Raw genomic sequence first — 20,390 nt, 5'->3', positions numbered from 1 at the left:
AATCGGCAAAATTTTTCGAACAAATAAAATTTCAGTAGGTTTGAATAAATAAGGTAAGACATAACTTTTACCTTTAAGGCGACACTAAATGCCAGCGACCTTGAGCGATACGAGTTCACGGCTGCCGGCCCGCGATCTATGTTACAAAGCCAATATTTTCAAATTTCTTGGGTGGAAAACAGTTTATAACCTTACAATCCTCGTTATTCACTACTAATCTGAATAAATGAACCTACACAAAGAAGTACAAGCTATAAGAAGTACCAAAAAATGCGTCACGCCATGCCAAAAAACTTGTTTAACTTCAAAGAAAAGTGGTAGTTCAAAAAGGCTCGGCAGTGTTAACTATAACCAACAGCAAGCATTAGCAACCTACAAATAAGACTTAAGGATATGTGTATTGTGTAACAGGATTAAGTAGCGTTCATAGCTCGAAATGCTATACTTTCACCACAAAACTTGTCTAAAAAACCATGTTTGCGTGTTTTCTGCTTACTCTTCGCATTAAAACAATATAATATAGCTATTGTAATAAACCAATTCGAACATGACGGTCTCACCCTAACAACTTCTAATTTAATCTTCTCACTACTTCCATCAATAAAATCACTAGTATTACTGTGTACCTACACAAAGTGCGTTGGGCATTAATTACACAAATTGGTCTAAATGACAATTACTCGGTATTATGGCTCGGTGCTGGACGGTTCATCAACCTTGACCTGTCGCGTGTTAACTTATTTAAATGCTGCTTACACTGTTGTTACTGTTATTACACAAAATTATTTAAAACTCACAGCTGAACAATTTTCTGAAGGTTATTTGCCAGTTAGCACTTATTATGAATGTTTTTGGGCGTATTAGTCGCGATTTGAAATCGGATTAGAAATACAAAATCAACCTCTAATAAGTACGTCAACTGTCCTTGAACGGTCAATGTTGATGATGAGCACTGGGACGTGGATGCTCGAAAGGCGCAGGTTCGAATCCCGCATCGTCCATAAATTTCGATAGAATATATTAAATTTGTATATTTATTATTTGTCCCAGAATTGTGGAATATAACAAAAAATAATAATAAGGTAAATACACTTATGGGATTAGCAATTGTGCTTTTATGTTTGTGAGTAACGGACTTGGCATTAATTTGGTAGCAGGTGATCACTTCCGCCCATAACCTCATTAATAATGTGTTGTCAATCGAGTTTCAAATTTATTTATTTTTCCTTTCATTTTTATTATATTGTCTTCCTAGTATTATTTTTTGTCACTTTTACAAACTACTACTTCAAACATAGCTTATAGCTAGTAGTCATAATAGGCTAGTTTGCCAATAAGAGTCTTCTGAGAACAGGATGCCTGGTCTATTCGCTGGTGCACAAATGCGTGACTTGTGAAACAAAATGGGTTACAGTAAATGTAGATTCGCTTTCCTTTTCTATCTTGCTTCGCCCTCGAACGCTCTGTTGAACGCTTGTCTATATTCTAGTATATTCTAAGACTGTGGTTTAAAGACTATGTAGAGACTCGAAAACTATTTGAACTCCAACTGTAGACACAATTAATTTATTATAAACATATATATTTGGTGTTATTTATTATATTATTAGCTTAAACTCTTTTAATATTATAATATTTTAATTCTGAGAATAAGCACATATTTATAGAAAATAATCGCTGAAAAATCCGTGTGTGTAAATAGAATCGACGAAATTCGGCTTATTTCTTTTTATTCATCATCATGTCACGAAAATTAATATAATTAGAAAGAAATTATTAAAAATTTGGTTCTTTCTTTCTTTTCTTTCTAAAAATTAATCTAATAAGAACAAAAGACGTTGTAAAGTCCCGTCAAATACCGTCGAAGATAAACCGGAACAAACAGTCACAAAGAGAAAAATTATAATAAGATTGACGTTCCGATACAAGGTGTCGTGTGAAATTTGACTTTATATGTATGTATTAATTATAGATATTGCCCTTCTATATTACATTGAATGTTTTATTAGTATTTATGTCGTAGGTATATTGTCAAAACCGTTATATTACAATTTCTCTAGTGGGCTTCATAGAAAACGTAAGTAGTAACAATCAACTCATTTTTTATGTAGAAAACTCAAAATTTAAATATATTTAAAGAATGCCATTGATATTTCCCGATAATATCCGTCGTCATAATTATTCTATTTTATGATACAAAATACTATTAAGTCTTGAACATTAAGTTCATGTTCTCAGTCCAGATGTTTAAAAGATTTGTAGACAGGACTAAGTGCTACTTCGACGAAGTACTACTTGACTTTGAAGACAAGTCTATTTCTATTTAAAGATAAACTCACACATACTCTATACTTTCATTTACACTGTTAACTTTTTATTAGATATGATATATATACCAGTGGGAGGCTCCTTTATACCGGATGCCGGCTAGATTATGGGTACCACAACGGCGCCTATTTCAGCCGTCAAGCAGTAATGTGTAAGCATTACTGTGTTTCGGTCTGAAGGGCGCCGTAGTTAGTGAAAATACCTTGCAAATGAGACGTGACATCTTATGTCTCAAGGTGACGAGCGCAGTTGTAGTGCCGCTCAGAATTTTTGGGTTTTTCAATAATCCTAAGCGCACTGCATTTTAATGGGCGGGGCATATCAATTATTATTCTTATTATATTATTTTCTTAGCAAAAAATCAGTTCGTTAAATTGTAAGAAATAAATTCGATTGACAATCTAATGTTTTATTATAATACTAGTGGACCAGACAGACATCCTCTACACACGTCTTAAATTTGAAAAAACGGTCCAGCCGTTAGGAGCAGTTCACTAACATACACACGAGCAGGATAATTATATTATATCGCCGGAATTGAGAATCTAAACCAATCTCAAATTCACTGGAAGACACAAAAAAATCATCAAAATCGGTCGAGCCGTTGAGGAGGTAGTTCAATTGTGAATCTAAACCATTCTCGTATCCACCTGAAGACACAGAAAGCTTTCATTAAAATCGTTCAAGCCGTTTAGGAGGAGTTCTGTTACAACAGACGCACAAAAGAAATATATATTAAGATATATGGACGGAATTGTGAATCTAAACCATTCTCAAATTCACTGGAACACACAAAAAAAAACATCAAAATCGGTCCAGCCGTTTATGGGGTAGTTCAATTGTGAATCTAAACCATTCTCGTATCCATCTGAAGACACACGGAAAGCTTTCATTAAAATCGTTCAAGCCGTTTAGGAGGAGTTCAGTTACAACCGACGCACAAAAGAAATATATATATTAAGATTACTAGTGAAATTGTAATATTTATTTATTTATTTATAGGACAACCAGTAGTTGTTACATTCTAACACGCTTAAAATATATTGAATATTAACAAATAATGAGTTGAATGTACAACAAATTAAGGTGTCACAACATGCACAGTCTTTGCTTCCGTGACACCAAGAAAACAATTATATAAAATAAAACAAAAATTATAAAATCAAGGTATGAATTTGAAAAGAAGAAAAAAAAGAGGAAGAACATTTGGTGCCTAACAATCTCGTAATATTTTTTTTAAACGCAAATAAAGAATCTTTAAAAATATCCACTTCACCACAGATGGAGTTATAAGTTCTTGATAGACGTGGCATGGGAGAAAATTGCTTAAGGTTAGTTTTGGCAAATGGCTGATGGAACAGGCCAGCTCCGACCTGCGCACGCCTTGGTACTCGGCGGGGAACTCGTAAGCTGATGGAGTGCACGAGTGATGGACTGTTGAGCTGATTTCTAATTATTTTGTGTAAAAATATTAGATCCAACATTTGCCGTCGTAATATCACGGCTTTCAAATTCAAATTCAAATTCAAAAACACTTTATTCATGTAGGTCACAGAAATGACACTTATGAATGTCAAAAAAAAAATATAAAAATATTGTTTCTTATTGAATTTACCGCTACTTCGTAAAGGGTTGAGCTAATGAGAAGAAGTAGCAAGAAACTCATTGCCACTCTTTTAAGTCAAGATTTACATTTTAGTTGTTTTACAAATCATTTCAATTACAATATATGCAAAGTGACGCAACAAAAATACTCAAAAGTCAAAAACTGAAAGGCTTACATGAGTAAGTCAAAAAAAGAAAAAAAAAGTAAATTAATACTTATAAACACAAGAGTTATTGAGTATAGTAGATGCATAATCCACACATACCGTAAATAAATAGAGGCATTATGTGAGCATTTTATAAAATAAAATATATAATAACTTTACTTTAAAGGAAATAATATTAATAAAAAAACACATCAAGCAGACCTCCGGGTAACAAGATCATCCAGCCCCCACGAGTAGCACCCGTTCACGAGCATGACGCATGGACTTTGACAATATACCTATGACATATATTTATATTATCATAAAGAGACATCCAAATTGTACCACGAATCAGCTAAATAAACAAACAATATTAATGCCTATTCACAACAAGCATTACTTTGGTTTTATGTTTAGGTTATGGGCGTCTAACGGCTTGGCAGTAAATTTCACTGAACGATTTATTGCCCTTCAATAACACGTTCGTTGTGCGGTCGTTAGGCTTTGTCCAGATATAACGAACGACTCCGAAGAATGCCAAGAAACGAAAGAGAAAGAGTTAGTGTGGCGAGGCGAGTGAAAGAGATGGGATCTCTCGCTGGCTTTCGTTCGCTGTGTGTGGTCAAAGCTTTAAACTATAATACTAGATTTCACAACGAAATAATGTATATACCTGTTCTTTTATTAATTAATTTAAAGAAATGAATATTATGACTGTTCATTTTCAGTACATTTATGAAAATTTAATATATGTTCACAAAAATCGTCACCTTTTTGCTCTTAATAGTGATTTTCATTATTATAACACTAGAAATAAGGGAGTGCTTGTAACTAATTCTAGTAGGCTTCATAAGATACATTATAGCTTTAAGGGTAAATGTATACACTTCTATAATAAAGTCCCAGCCCCTGTTCAGGCATTATCTATAAATAAATTTAAATGTTTTATAAAAAAAATGGCTCTGTGGTGAATCCTATTATTCCACTGCTGAATATCTAAATGATCGGACAGCCTGGGACTAGATTGTGATTATTTTATAGCGATAGAAATGACTGTAAAATATTGTATATTTTTATTGAAAAGAGCGCAAAAAAAGAATGCTGGGAGAATTTCTTGCGCCGCTTCTTCTCTCTCAGAGTGCCATTTGTTTCCGAAGTATGTAGTAGTTATTAGAAATGACATCAAAAAGAATTCAAAAGGAATCAATTTTGAGAAAATAAATGCCTTTTATGTCTTTTTATGTCTTTTGACGTCGGGTATATATTATATTGCATATTTTTCTTGTAATTTATTCCACATTTCTCTTATTATTATTTTTCTCGAACTTGTGATTTCGTTATTTATTACCAGTGGCATCTCAACCTACACTAGGTTGAGATGCCTTCTATACTAGTAACTATTTTTGAATTAAAACGTATATTTACGCAGGCTTTAAGGCAGGGAGTAAGCTAGCGAATGAATTACTAGAGCGTTACGCGAACGGTGATTTCTTGACTTGGGAAGTCAGCTGGTGAATGCATGACGAGAGCGTTACAAATGAACGCTAGCGTTACGCGAACGGTGTTTTCTTGATTGTTTCCTAAATTCATTTAATTTTTTAATTTTATAAATTAATATTTTGTTTCGCTACAGTTGCGTGGTCTGAGGCACACTCGTTTTTTTATACTTCTTGTGTCGCGTTAAAAAAATATGAGAGTGAATTGATATAATACACAGAGTTGCGATAAAACTTCATTGTCGGGGACCCAGTACTCTGTGAACGGCTGGATCACTTGGCGTTGCGTAGAGATGTCGCTTCATTGTGTGTCTTATATCGAATTTTACACGGGGAGTGTTCCGAAGAGGTGTTTGACCTGATTCCTACTGCCGAATTCCACCTTCGCACGACACGCCACAAGCTAGGATATCATCCCCACCATCTGGATGTGTGGCGGTCCTCCACAATGCGGTTTTCAAGGGGCTTTCTTTTACGTACTACAAAGCTGTGGAATGAGCTTCCTCATGCGGTGTTTCCGCGACGATACGACATGGGTACCTTGATAAAAAGCGCATACTCTTTCCTTAAAGGCCGGCAACGCTCCTGTGATTTCTCTGGTGTTGCTAGAGATTGTGGGCGGCGGTGATCACTTAACACCAGGTGACCCGTACGCTCGTTTGTCCTCCTATTCCATAAAAAAAAATATTAAAGTTAGCTAAGAACGACTAAGCTAACAAGCTATACAAGCTAGACTCGAAGTAATCGACAAAACACTTCGTTTATTAGTCTTCACACAGATGAATAGAGTAGTCAAGAATTGATACTTATTAATTCGTTGTTTATCTATATATTTAAAAAAATTAAAGACTTGTTTCAACATTCTAAAGGTCTCGCTGAAGTGACCTGCATCTATAAAGATGTCAATACATTATGGTAAAGGCCACCATAAATTACGGTAAAGGAATATATTTACACGCTTTTTATAGTCCGGTCAATTTAGACCAAAAAATTAGATTGAAGTTACATAAAGTCCCAACAAGCTGAAAATCAATGAAATTGTTCAAAACGTAATTATAAACAATATTTAAAAGTTCCCCATCATTCCCGTGTATGGAAAAAAATTTATTCAAAAAAAAATAGTTTTTCGTGATTTTCCGCAAAACGGTAAGTTGTATCATAAAAATACCTCAGACAAAAATTGTAGATCATATAATTATCTATAAAAATGTATCAATACTTTTTTTCTTACGAGCCACCGTTTCTGAGATATAACGATTCAAAATGAATAAATAAACATTGTTTATAATTATGTTCTGAACAATTTCACTGATTTTCAGCTTGTTGGGACTTTGTGTAACTTGGAATGTCGAAATTGACCGGACTATTATTAGCTTTACCTGTATGTATATTTGTTTGTAACCGACTCATTTGGGCGTGATTTTGACCCACTTTAAACGGCCAAATTTCGTTCAAACGTCGTAGATTTATCCCGGACTGACAATAATACATTAATTTGATAAAATTATTCAATTTTTCTAAGATTTTTGTTAATTTATATAATTTTTGTCTGTCGTCTATATGGCAGGAATTAATGTTAATTTTAAAATCTTAACCATCTCATTCTTAACCAAACCATCTCAACCGATTTATTTCATGTTAGGAAATTTTCGAATATTTGGTGAAAATTTTTAATTCAACAATGCATATTATAACAAACTAAAAAAGAACACGCTTTTATAAATAAACCAAACTAAAAACTATAATAAGTGTGTTGTTAGGTTCTCTTTAACTACTATTTATTTATAATCATACCAACTCATTTATTACTGCTTGCTGAGAATCACGTGCTTGGGGACAACTATTATGTTGATTGTTGACGTAGCAAGGTACTGCTCCAGTACGGGGAGTGAGAATTGATTGACGCAATTCTCACCCCCCCCCCCCCCCCCTCATTGGGGTGTCGCCACTACGTTATTACCCGCCCAGAGTGTTCATTACACTATTTGCGTCATTCCAACTAATGTAAGAAATTACTATAACATATTATTTTGATAAAAAAAAATTATTTGTGACGTAGTTCAAAAAATTTATTTGCATGAAGCATTGTAAATAAATAGCCGTTATAAATTATTATATTATGTGCACGTTACATGTTTAGCCAATTCATGTATTAGCATGCACATTAGTAATTTAGTATTTTCTTTGATTAACGCGAGTGTTACACATTTAAATAAAACACTTTTAAAGGATTAAAACTCGTGTAATTGTAACGGCTTCACTTCATCTGCAGTCCCCCTGAAAACGAGGTCTGGAAAGGTCTTGAAACGTCGGGTTTACTAAAATAAAAATGTAACTTTTACGCAAACATCTAATGTAAAAACGTTTCAATTACACGCGTTTTAATCCTTTAAAAGTGTTTTATTTAAACATTATTAATTTGTTATGTCCATTTAAGGCTTGGGACCGAGCCAACGGCCTTGAGGAATCGAGCGGAGGTAGGTTACCTCTCCGATACAACATCGCCATAGTTTTAATTGAGAATTAGAAGCATTTTTAATTTATTACAAATATAATCCAATTTTCTTTACAAAAATAACAAAACTATGTCATGTTAAATAGTATTGGTAAACAGTAATATTTCGCACAATTTTTATTTGGATTGAATGATTTGCATGGCTCCAACCAGTGGCTGGCAAAATGCCACAGGCCCCTGAACCAAGAGGGCCCCAGCACAAGAGGCCGCTAGCTCAAAAATATTTATTTACATTGTACCTGAGTATTTTATTTTATTTGAAAACTATATTTTTATAATATATTCTTAAAATCTAAAGTGAGACAACTAAAGAATTTAATACAATTTCAAGTTAATCGTTAAGTATTTCAACCAACCTAAACAAAAAGATATTGATTTGAAAAGCTAGCGAATAGATGATGAATGCGTTTAGATATTATGTTCTATGGATGAATGTGAAGTCTCCAATACGTATTGGGCTAGCGTGGGGAGTACAGACCATTCCCTCTCGTCTAAGAGAGCCTATGGCACTTAGTGGGACATATACAACGTGTAATTGAGTACGCTAAAATCTCAAAGTTTATTAAAATTAAAATGAGAACAACGTGATGATTATTACTGATAGGGCCCCATCAAAAGAATTTGCCACGGGCCACGGACAGTATAGTTACGCTACTGGCTCCAACTGTAAAATTTAGTGCTTTGGTGATTTTTCGCAATATCTATAACTGATAGAAATGTAAAGAAAAAATGACTTATCTTCTCATATTCTGTAGATATATAATTATTTTGTTGTAAAATAAAAGCTTTATATAAACGATTAAGAAATGGTTCCAACTATGCGCTATTTTGGCGATTTCTTGGGATAGCGGCCTTAAATAAAATCAAACACAATACCTACTTAAGACGACGCATTGACGGTATTGCATCAGGGATTTCAACTTTTTTCAGCAATTACAAAACATTCGGAATTAATATTTTATGTTTTGAGTTGTTCATGAGCTTAACTTCAAATTGGTAATTGGTTTTACACGATTGGTCAACTATTACAGCACAAAAAAAATACTCAAAATCTGCTAAATAAAAACATAGATTTTCACTTTACAACTGAACGGAACCGATTTATGGCTCTTAATTTTATATACATATAAGTATAAACACCCTTTTCAAAATGGTAATTGGAATTTACATAATTACCAATAGTTTTTATTTTATACGAGAATTACTGTTTTGGCGCTTACGACTTTTAATTTCAAGCTAGCTCTCGCGTTTTTTTGTATGCAGGCGGCCCCCTCAGTCCGTTTCTGACCATTGTCAGCGTCGGACTTGTGCCAATCGAGCTCCCGAGCATCGATAACCGTATCTTATTCTAAATAAAATATTACAAATTATTAAAAATGGGAAAAAAAAAGTTAAAAGTTTCTAAAATGAAGATGAAAGATCTGTACATTGAAAAATGTAAGGATATGGTCAAGAAAAGGTAAGTAAACGTGAGATACATATTTCTTTTATTTGAATTATGAATAGTATATAGGCAGGTACCTACTAATTCCTATTCATAATCCACATACCTACTTATGTACTTGCTTACCTAGCTAGAAAGAATGTAGATACCTAGGATAGGAAGGAACAGGTAGGTACCTAGGGAAGTAAAGTACATGCCAAAGTAATGTGTGTGCAGGTACCTACCTACACTGCGTGTGTAGGTTAAAAATTATAAAGTTTCCTTATAAGAAGTGTATTTGGTATCATAAAAAACAGTATTTAGGTACCTAGTAGGTACCTTACCTACTCAGCGACAAAGACAATCACTCACAGAATATTTTTGAAGTATAATATGTAAGGTAGGTAATATATTTATATTTTTCAACATTATAAGGTAGGTATTTGCCTATCTACCATCAGAAAAACCCTGTTCTACCATTCATCATAATTATAATGTTTATTTTGTATATTATTCCTACATGGGTACCTAAAAGTAAGAACCTAATATGAAAATTCTAGGAAACAATTGTCCGAACAAAGAAAAACTATGGAGTCGTCTCTGGATTTAGGCGAAACTGAAACGAATACAATCGATTCTTTAGAAGGGTATGTATGTAATTATCTACTACATATTTATCACACTGTGACTGCATAATAATAGTTTTGAACGTGTGTGAAAATAATATTCCAATGAACTAGACATGACTAGAATTTTATTTTGTAGAAGACAAGAAATGTCATCGTCGTATGCAGATTTACAAAATGTGACGCTCACGTAAGTTTCATGATTACCTACATAGTGTGTCAATTAAAGTGTCAATTTATAAAAGTAAAGTGTTGTTTGTTTTTAGAGTTCCGTACCCAAAGGGTAAATCGGGACCCTATTACTAAAACTCCGCTGTCCGTCCATCTGTCTGTCTGACCGTCTGTCATCAGGCTGTATCTCATGAACCGTGATAGTTAGCCAGTTGACATTTTCACAGATGATGTATTTCAAAAAAATACTAAAAAATAGAATAAAATAAATATTTACGGGGGCTCCCATACAACAAACGTGCCGTTTTTGCCGTTTTTATAGATAGGTAATGGTAAGGGACCCTTCATGCGCGAGTCCAACTCGCATTTGGCCGGTTTTTTTCTCTTTTAATGTTGTCCCGCTGCTGGACAAATTTCTCCACCAAATCCTTCCACCCATCACAGGCCTTGTCAAGTTTACTAATGTTGTTTTTTTAGGGCGGCCGAAAAGGATCAGAACTGACTTCCATGTTATTTTGAAGAAAAAACGCCTAAAACAACAGTAAGTTTATTTTTACGACATTTTATAACATGACCTGAAAGGTCATAAATTAATCATAACATCATATCATAAGTGTTTAATTTATCTTTCAGATTGAGATGGAAATAGATGATAATGATGCGCCTCCAAATATATCGCAATGCGAATCAGAAGCAATGGTAAACAAAATTTTATTATTCGTTTTATATCGTAGCTTTATTCGAACAAAGTATTTTTACTAGAGTGATTATTTTGGTCATGGGCTAGAATGTAAATAATCAATCATACATTTTTAATTTTTAGACAGAAGAAAATCAATATAAGGAAAAGGACCAGGCTTCAAACGTATTACCTGAAAATCAATGTGAAGAAAGTAATGCACTTCCATATATAGTTCAAGGCACATCTGAAGTAACGGTCAGCATTCTGCTATTGTAAGATTTACATTGCATGTCCTTACAAAAGTAGGAAGATCATACAAGACAATCATAATAAACAAATAAATATTTCTGTATCTTTCAGATGCAGCCTGAAATACAAAACTTGGGGCACCGAATAATAGATTTTAATCATTTCACATCAGAACTTGTAAAAATTTCTCAACACAAGTCTCTGTTTAAATGCGGATTATCTACAATGAAATTAATTTCTGAACATCGAATAGGATTGCAATCTGAATACACATATGTATGTATGATGTGTAATTATAAAAATAAAATAAAATCGTCATTGGATGATGTGAACAAAGATGCTGTTGCGGGTATAATGGCCGCAGGTTGTGGTCATGCGCAATGAAAACAATTTTCAGCAGCAGTAGGTTTACCTATTATGTCAGAATATACCTATAATAAAACTCAAAATGATATATGTAGGGATTGGGAGGACACTGCTTGGGACGAAATGAAATTAGCTGGTGAAAGAGAAAGAGAAGAAGATAAGACATACAAAATGTTTCATTAATTCAAATTCAATTCAATAAAAAATCGTGCCAATTGCGAGTCGGACTCGTACACGAAGGGTTCCGTACCATATTTATAAGGCCGCTTAAATATTAATTTTAGTCTGTATTTTAGAATAAGAATTGGTCTCCGCTGTGCTCCAACAAGATACCGCACTACCTAAGAACTTTTTTATTACGGCAACTATTAGATGCTTGTGTGCGTGGCATCTTGACACTCAATGGCATCTTTCAAATTTTGTAACATACGCTTCGTGTTATTTTAATTGAAATGAATTGATGAAATTAATAAAATACAAAATACTAGCTGACTCGACAGACGTTGTTCTGTACATAATAAATAAAATACTGTTTTTTTGTGAATTGTCAATAATATATGTCATAACATCAAGAATTATTTTATAAAATATGCTCCCTGTTGTTATAATGAAATTGTTTTACGGCAGAACTGTCAAAATGTGTGTCAATAAATTTTCTCATAGAAAATATGTCCATACAAAACAAATATTGAAAATAAAGATAATTATGGGTCCCAAATCGAAATAAAAACTATCCTATCTCTCATGTTGGACTAAACTGCACTCTATGAAGTAATATCCATTAAAATCCGTTCATTAGTTTAGGAGTCCATCGCGGACAAACAATGTGTCACGTAATTTATATATATTAAGACTTACTGATGACACAGTGTCTTTCTTATTTCTTGTAATATTATTATTACAAAGTTTTACTACACAACCCGGCGTTTTAGTTTCAATTATTAGCAAAGTATAACAGAACATATGGCTCGAGTACGCCTACTTGAGCGTAGTATGAGTTGCCGCAATTTACGACTATGCCTGCGGTATCTAAATGGAGCGCAGCGGAGACCAATCCTTAATCTAAGGTCATCTGTGAATATTTGAATTGTCTAACTATCACGGTTCATGAAATTCAGCCTGGTGACAGACCGACGGACAGTGGAGTCTTAGTAATTGGGTTCCATTTTTACCTTTCGGTACGACACCCTAAAAATATATCGCCTAATGAAATAATATTAATATTATTGAAGAATAGGCATTTCAATATAATATCGAAATCAAAGAATTTAAGTTGAATTATTTTTTAATTCTTTTCCTTCTATTTATTATTTCCTTTTTCTAACACTGAAAGTTTTCGCAATAAAAGAAATTAATTTCTTGAAATAATTCTAATTTAGGGATATTATGTCCCACTTAGAACGAATCAAAAAATTTTACTATTTTTTTTTTGCTGGTAACTCTGACTTATTAGTCAGACTTTTAAAATAACAGTTTAAAGTTTTTTAAAGGTATTCCTTTAGACTAAACTAAATTCTATTTTACTTTAAAAAACAAACTTTGACAGCCTCCGTTTTGTGAAGTTGTGTGAAAAAGTCAATGCATGTAATACGATGTTGACACATTTGTTCATTTATACGTCTATATAGACTGTAACAGCTGTGAAAACATCGAAAAAAATTGAGGTTGACAGTTACCTCTGTTTTGAACAACAATAGCACAAAGTGACACACCAGTGGGAGGCTCCATAGGATGCCGGCTAGATTATGGTTACCACAACGGCGCCTATTTTTGCCGTGAACATTACTGTGTTTCTGAAGGGCGCCGTAGCTAGTGAAATTACTGGGCAAATGAGACTTAACATCTTATGCTCGAGGTGACGAGCGCAATTGTAGTGCCGCTCAGAATTTTTCGGTTTTTCAAGTGGTTGACACTATTCAAAGGTAGCTGTATCTCTTATCCTTGTTTAATTTAAGGCTGGGTCATCTTAATGCTATCTTTGCCAAAGCAAGGAGATCCCGATGATTATTCATACAACTAACTTGAGGTGAGTTAAAATCCTTGAACATATGCGTTATAAATGGTTACGTTGCCGACAGCGCCCTGGTTTAATAAATTATTTCTTATTCAAATCAAGTATTATTTACTCACTCGGGTCAAACAATAACAGTTATGAATGTCGAAGTTTTTGGTAGGAACATTTACCATCATATCACCATTTGTGAGCATATTGCCACAGTTTTAAATCAATATTTATAGTTTCAGCAATTCACAAAATATGTATAAAAACTCTGCAAATATATGTATACAGGGTGTTCCAAAGTTAAAGGGAAAGTACCTTAAATATCGTAAATAGGGTATTTTACTGAAAGAAGACTTAATGTTATTTTTAAAAGTTAGTAATTCTGCATTCAAAGATTTTCTAAAAATTACTTGCCTCGTCTGGGAATCGAACCAACTTAAATGTAAAAAAACACCCCTAATTTTATGATGCCAATCGAAAGAATGGCCAAAAACTAATAACTCTTCTTAAGTAACATAGTATTTTAAAAGAAAGAAACAACGTAAAATTAATGTTTTCTTACTTGGATTGGTACGAATGGACCGATTAGATGGCCGGCCAGATCCCCGGACCTTACACCATTAGATTTCTTGTTTTGGAGATATGTGAAAGATATGCTATACAAAAAGCGATATGAGAACGTGGGCGAGTTACAAACAGAATTGTGCCATATCATATCGAATATTCACTATAAAATGATAAGAAAATCAACAGGCAGCGGACTCATTAAAAGATTGGCGATTTGCGTAAGACAAGAGGGATCACATTTTGAGCATTTAATTAATTAATTTACAAAATAATACCTACTTAATTGACTGCTTTCTTTTAAAATACTATGTTACTTAAGAAGAGTTATTAGTTTTTGGCCATTCTTTCGATTAGCATCATAAGAGTAGGGGTGTTTTTTTTACATTTAAGTCGGTTCGATTCCCAGACGAGGCAAGTAATTTTTAGAAAATCTTTAAATGCAGAATTATGAACTTTTAAAAATAACATAAAGTCTTCTTTCAGTAAAATAGCCTATCTTCGATATTTAAGGTACTTTCCCTTCATGTTTCACTTTCATTACTACATCTTCCCATAACTTTGGGAAACCCTGTATATTACATTATAAACTTTTTTCACCAAAAAAGCAGAGTTTACATAATGACATGATCGATCAGTTAACAGCGCTTGTTCTCCAACGTGATGAACGCATCAGCCATCGTTCCTCTCGCACATATCTTAGGGAACGCAACGACCCACCCCACGACGCAGACGCAGTACCTATATTTTGTAAATGTTTCGTAATGCCGTATTAAGTATGCCCCATTTTTAGAAACAAAGCGGATGTAAATACTACGTAATCAGAGGCGTGACTGCCTTAGTAAAAATTTAAATTTTGTTTAGTATGAAACGTGCAGTCATTTGATATAAGTTTGAAATAGTAATTACAATATTATCCGGCTAAGTTTGAAAGCGAACAGTTATTCAAAACGTAGTGGATTTCGGCTGTCTCCGTTTGTTACAAGATTATAGCCAAGATATATATATCGGGTGAATCGCTTTTTTCTTAGAGAGTTTCGCTAGGCTGATTAGGGAATTATTCTAAGAATTCAAATAATTTGGTCTTTGTACCAAAAAATTCAAAGGGTGTACTAATACATGCGCAAAATAAAAATTTCACCATTTGTTGCTACGAAATTATCATCGTTTGAAGACTAAAAAGCAACAATAATTACTAGTTAAAAAACCCTAAAAACACGTGTAAATACACTGCGCGGAATATTATTACGTATCTTTAAATAAAATCCGGTTTTTATGAGTTTGTCAATAATATTTCATAAAATCAAAATTTATATCGTAAAATATGCTCCCTGTTGATACAAAAAAATATTAATTATTAATAATAATTATGGGTCCCAAATCGAAATCAAAACTATCCTATCTCTCAAGTTTAAACTGCACTCCATGAAGTAATCCTTATTAAAATCCCTTCATTAGAGTTCACTGGAAACAAACATCGGATTTATATAATCATGTATATTAAGATTATCATACGAGAATTTAAGTTTGTATTGTGTAATCACGGACTAGTAAAAAAAGAAGGACTCCGCGCCGTGATATTACCAAGTGAAGCACCTTTATGCTCGTGTGTCGCACACACACTAGCATACGGGGTATACCAGTTACACAATTTTTTATCCCTTAAATAATCATCTATCCACAAATACTTTTATGTTATTATTTTTACACTTTACCACAACGCACGACGGCATTTTTAAAATATATTATTGAGACGCAAACTGATCTGTCACAGACGATGACAATTCTCATAATGGCCGCCTATCGGCCTGTAGGAGTGTAAGTGTGTGCGTGGGGCTATGTTTTTAGACGTTAATCAGTTAATAAGGTGACACGGAGTCCTTATTTATTTACTAGTCCGTGTGTGTAATCTGATGTTGGAAATCGGGGGCAACAGTGAGATCAATTAAATTCTTCATACCACTCTTGTAGTAGACCGCTAAGGTTAACCCGGAGAAACTACCAGTGTTAAACCAGTCTCCTGCGACAAAAAGTCGACGAGAGAAAATATAACACCAAAACGAGCATTCTGTTCATTTATTATACCCATTATTTTGCTGTTGATTTGACATAAACTTGTCTTATCTTGACGTACATTCATGTCACCAAAATACGATGAACTTAACGATGTCGTGTGTCGACAAGGAAAGATTGCGTTTTATTATTTACAGGTTACAACCACAGACTTACAATATAATAGCGAATAGACAAACAAAGTGCGCAAGAGAGAATTATTATTTGGAGAGGGTGGCTATTTGTCTAGTCCTAATGAGTCCCAGTAACACCCCGTCCAGAATTGAAAGAAAGAAAGAAAAAATATGTATTGACGTCATTATACATTCTGATAATAGTTCTTAAAGTCTCCCAACCAGGCGGGAGATATAAGCCGAAAGTCAGTTTTTTTTTATGGAATAGGAGGACAAACGAGCGTACGGGTCACCTGTTGTTAAGTGATCACCGCCGCCCACAATCTCTTGCAACACCAGAGGAATCACTGGAGCATTGCCGGCCTTTAAGGAAGGTGTACGCGCTTTTTTTTAAGGTACCCAGGCGACATCTCTACGCAACGCCAAGTGATCTAGCTGTTCACCGAGCACTGGGTCCCCGACAATTCGAGCTACTCTACGTTGCACACGGTCAAATGGATCGAGCTGATACTGGGGTGCGCCAGACCAGAGATGACAGCAATACTCCATGTGTGGCCGGACCTGCGCCTTGTAGAGCGCTAGAATATGGGCCGGCTTGAAGTATTGCCGTGCTCTATTAATGACGCCCAGTTTCTTCAAAGCCAATTTGGCTTTGCCCTCCAGATGGCCACGAAATTGGCAATCGCTCGAGATATCGAGACCCAGTATTCCAATACTAGGCGAGGCTTTAAGGGAAGTCTAAGAATCATCTCAAAAAAAAATTGAAGAGATTACCCTGGATAAAGTCTCCTCCCGACGGTAGGGTAATGTCTCCCACCCCATGTCAAGCTGTTCCTTAGTAAATTTTTACAAAAAACTATGAGCAAAAGCTGTCTGCCGTAAATATTACTAGGATAATTATACTTACGGTGTATATAAATTACATGCTCGAGTATATTCACAGTAAGCATCAGAAATCAAATATTGAAAATTAAAGAAAATTACAAACCGAACACGAAATTGTGTCGTCACTTCTCACTCCTAAACCAAACTGCCGATAGCAACGGCGTCGCGTGAGCGAGATGGGAGTTGTGTATGGAGTCTAAGAAGTGTGACAATGTCGTAATATCTAGTTCCACAAAGATTCTATGATCAGTGGCTATTGTCTCCCACCTGCTAAACTCTCCCAGACTCCCCCTATCTTCTTGAGGCAAGTATTACAAACAGCATCTGGGAACAGGGTAAAGTCGCCAAGGATGGTGTTATCCTTATGCATTAGTGGGCTAGGAGATGAAGAGGCGTTTTATCAGCCTCAAGGCAAAATAGATGGTTCAAGAGAGAATGAGGTCATCTCTAACGTAGATACAGAAAAATAGGAAAGGGCAGCGTATCTATTCTTATTATGTCCGATTTGGATTGATAAGTCCTAAACAGTCAGCCAGCTTGGCATTAGCTCTTTAGTATTATATTACCAGTGGGAGGCTCCTTTGCACAGGATGCCGGCTATATTATGGGTACCACAACGGCGCCTATTTCCGCCCTGAAACAGTAATTTGTAAGCATTACTGTTTCGGTCTGAAGGGCGCCGCTCAAAATTTTTGGTTTTTCGTTAATCTTGAGCGGCCCTACATTGTAATGGGCAGGGCGTATCAATTACCATCAGCTGAACATCCTGCTCGTCTCCTCCCTTATTTTCATAAAAAAAAGTGTACGACTAAGATTAAGGATTGGTCTCCGCTGCGCTCCAAACAGAAACCGCACTATCTAAGAACAATAGCTTTTATATTGCAGCGAATATATATTATAGTGTGTATTGGCTATTTGTAAAGATACAAAATGCTTTCCGATGATATGTGATCCCAGTATCTTTCTTATTTATTGTAGTATTATTTTAACAAAGTTTTACTACGCAACCCGGTATTTTAGTTTCAATTATTAGCAAAGTTTAACAAACCATGTGGCACGTCAACGTCACACATTTTTCGAGACTGGCTCGAGTACGACCACTTGGGCGTAGTATTACAAAATTATAAAGATGCCATTGAGTGTCAAGATGTCACGCACGCAACCATAAAGCAAGCAAGCTATTAATATACGCATGTACATGGTATACCGTTTATTAAGACTGTATAAAAAGTTATCATAAAATAACAGTTGATCCTAAAATAACAACTAATGATAAACCGTATTGTTTGCGTTCATGGAACACTATCGTATCTCGTGACAGAGTTCTGGTTGATAATAATATGATGCGTGGGCGCACACTGTGGTTCACTGCCCACTTATCCAGAGTCCACACTTTAAAACTTCCGTTTCAAACAGAACAATACAGTGAGTTTCGTTAATTTATTATCTAAAAGCATCCGCAACATAAATTGTTGTTGTGAATTCCATAATCAAGAAACATTGTGAACTGTTTTACATAAGACAACATATATTGGCGTTCCTGGAGGGACTATGGTTATTCAAACTTCACTTATAAAGGTTTTGATTGTACGTTTTGGGCCCAGTCCATAAGACTCAAGGGCATCGTTGATATATTCAGCGGAGAATAATTGCTTAGATTTTAGAAAAACGTGTCCATATTGAGACGGTGCTTTTACAATGCCTTATATTATTCGAGTTCAGCCTTTATTTAGTACTCAGAAACAAAGAGGAAGTAAATACTACGCAATAAGGGGTGGGACTGCCTAAGTAAAAAATTCAAATTTAGTTTAGTATGAAATATGCAGTGATTTGACATAAATTTGAAATAGTAGTAATTACAGTATGGCGATTGGTAAAACGTTGTGGATTTCGGCTATCTCAGTTTTTACAAGATTATCGTCATCTGTCAATCTATCAATGACTGCACGTTTCATACAATCGAGTGAATCGCTTTGTTCTTAGAGAGTTTCGCTAGGCTTTAATGTAATCTTACTGCTTTTGGAAACGCACTTTCGATATCAGTTTAATGTTTTTTTTTATATCTATAATAGTTACGCAACAATCGCCTGATTATATTTAACGATAACATCCTGTATATAGGTATTTATGTAGGTACTGTATTGATTTTTCTTCAAAACTCGTTTCAATTTTTTTTGGTATGCTTGGATTGTATTGTAGATTTGGCCAACTATATAAATCCTGAGAGAAAGCAAAACAATCTAGGCTATTACATACTGCTGAACAACACCATACCTCACACTAAGCGACAGGAGCTCATAAAACTGGTACGGGGAAAATTAGCCAGAGATTAAGGAAGCTTAGGTAGGCCTAAGCTTCCTCAAGAAATTCTTCGAGCTGAAACCGATTGAAATCTCAGTTGATAATTCCTGTCTTTTGTGGGTCACCAATCGCTCATTTCATCGTAGGTGATTACTCCCACCCATGACATAAATAATGCAACACTGATCAATTTTCACTTCGACACCTGCGGAGATCCACAAACTTCAAGTTCTCCTTCAAGTTGCCTTAGAGTGAAAGTAATTGAAACTTTTACGGCCTTACAAATAAACTTGGTATAAAGTTATAAGTAAGCATAAACAAAGAATATGCAAAATGTTTACAATATCGTTGACAACACTGTCAATACAATGATTATTAATTCTGAAGTTTTCCGAATGACAAGCAGCCTTTCAAATAAACGCAGGAAACGTTATACGTCCGAATAAACCTATCGTAAGCGAAATGTCTATTTGTAAACATATTACATTTTCTTGGTTTATGATTAGTTATATTATTACTTTATGCCAATTTTATTTGTAAGGCCGTTAACGTTTAAATTATTATCTACGATATAACAATTTACTTATTTTAATGCACATAATATATTATACATTAAAATGAATTTAAAATATCAATCATAAGCATCAATATTTGTTAGAGGGCATACCCACCATAGTAGAAAAAAAGCGGGGATCTAATTAGCGCCTCATTTCTCGATGTCAACCTAAATTAAAAACTTGTAAAGCTTTAGTAATTGTTCTTTTGGACGAAATGTTATTGGATCAAGTTTACAGAGATTACATTTACTGTTGGCCTGTAGAACGCCATGAAGAAACAAACGAACA

Source organism: Leptidea sinapis, chromosome 21, assembly GCF_905404315.1.
Source record: "Leptidea sinapis chromosome 21, ilLepSina1.1, whole genome shotgun sequence".
Taxonomy (NCBI): Eukaryota; Metazoa; Arthropoda; class Insecta; order Lepidoptera; family Pieridae; genus Leptidea; species Leptidea sinapis.
This window is presented reverse-complemented; position numbering follows the sequence as displayed.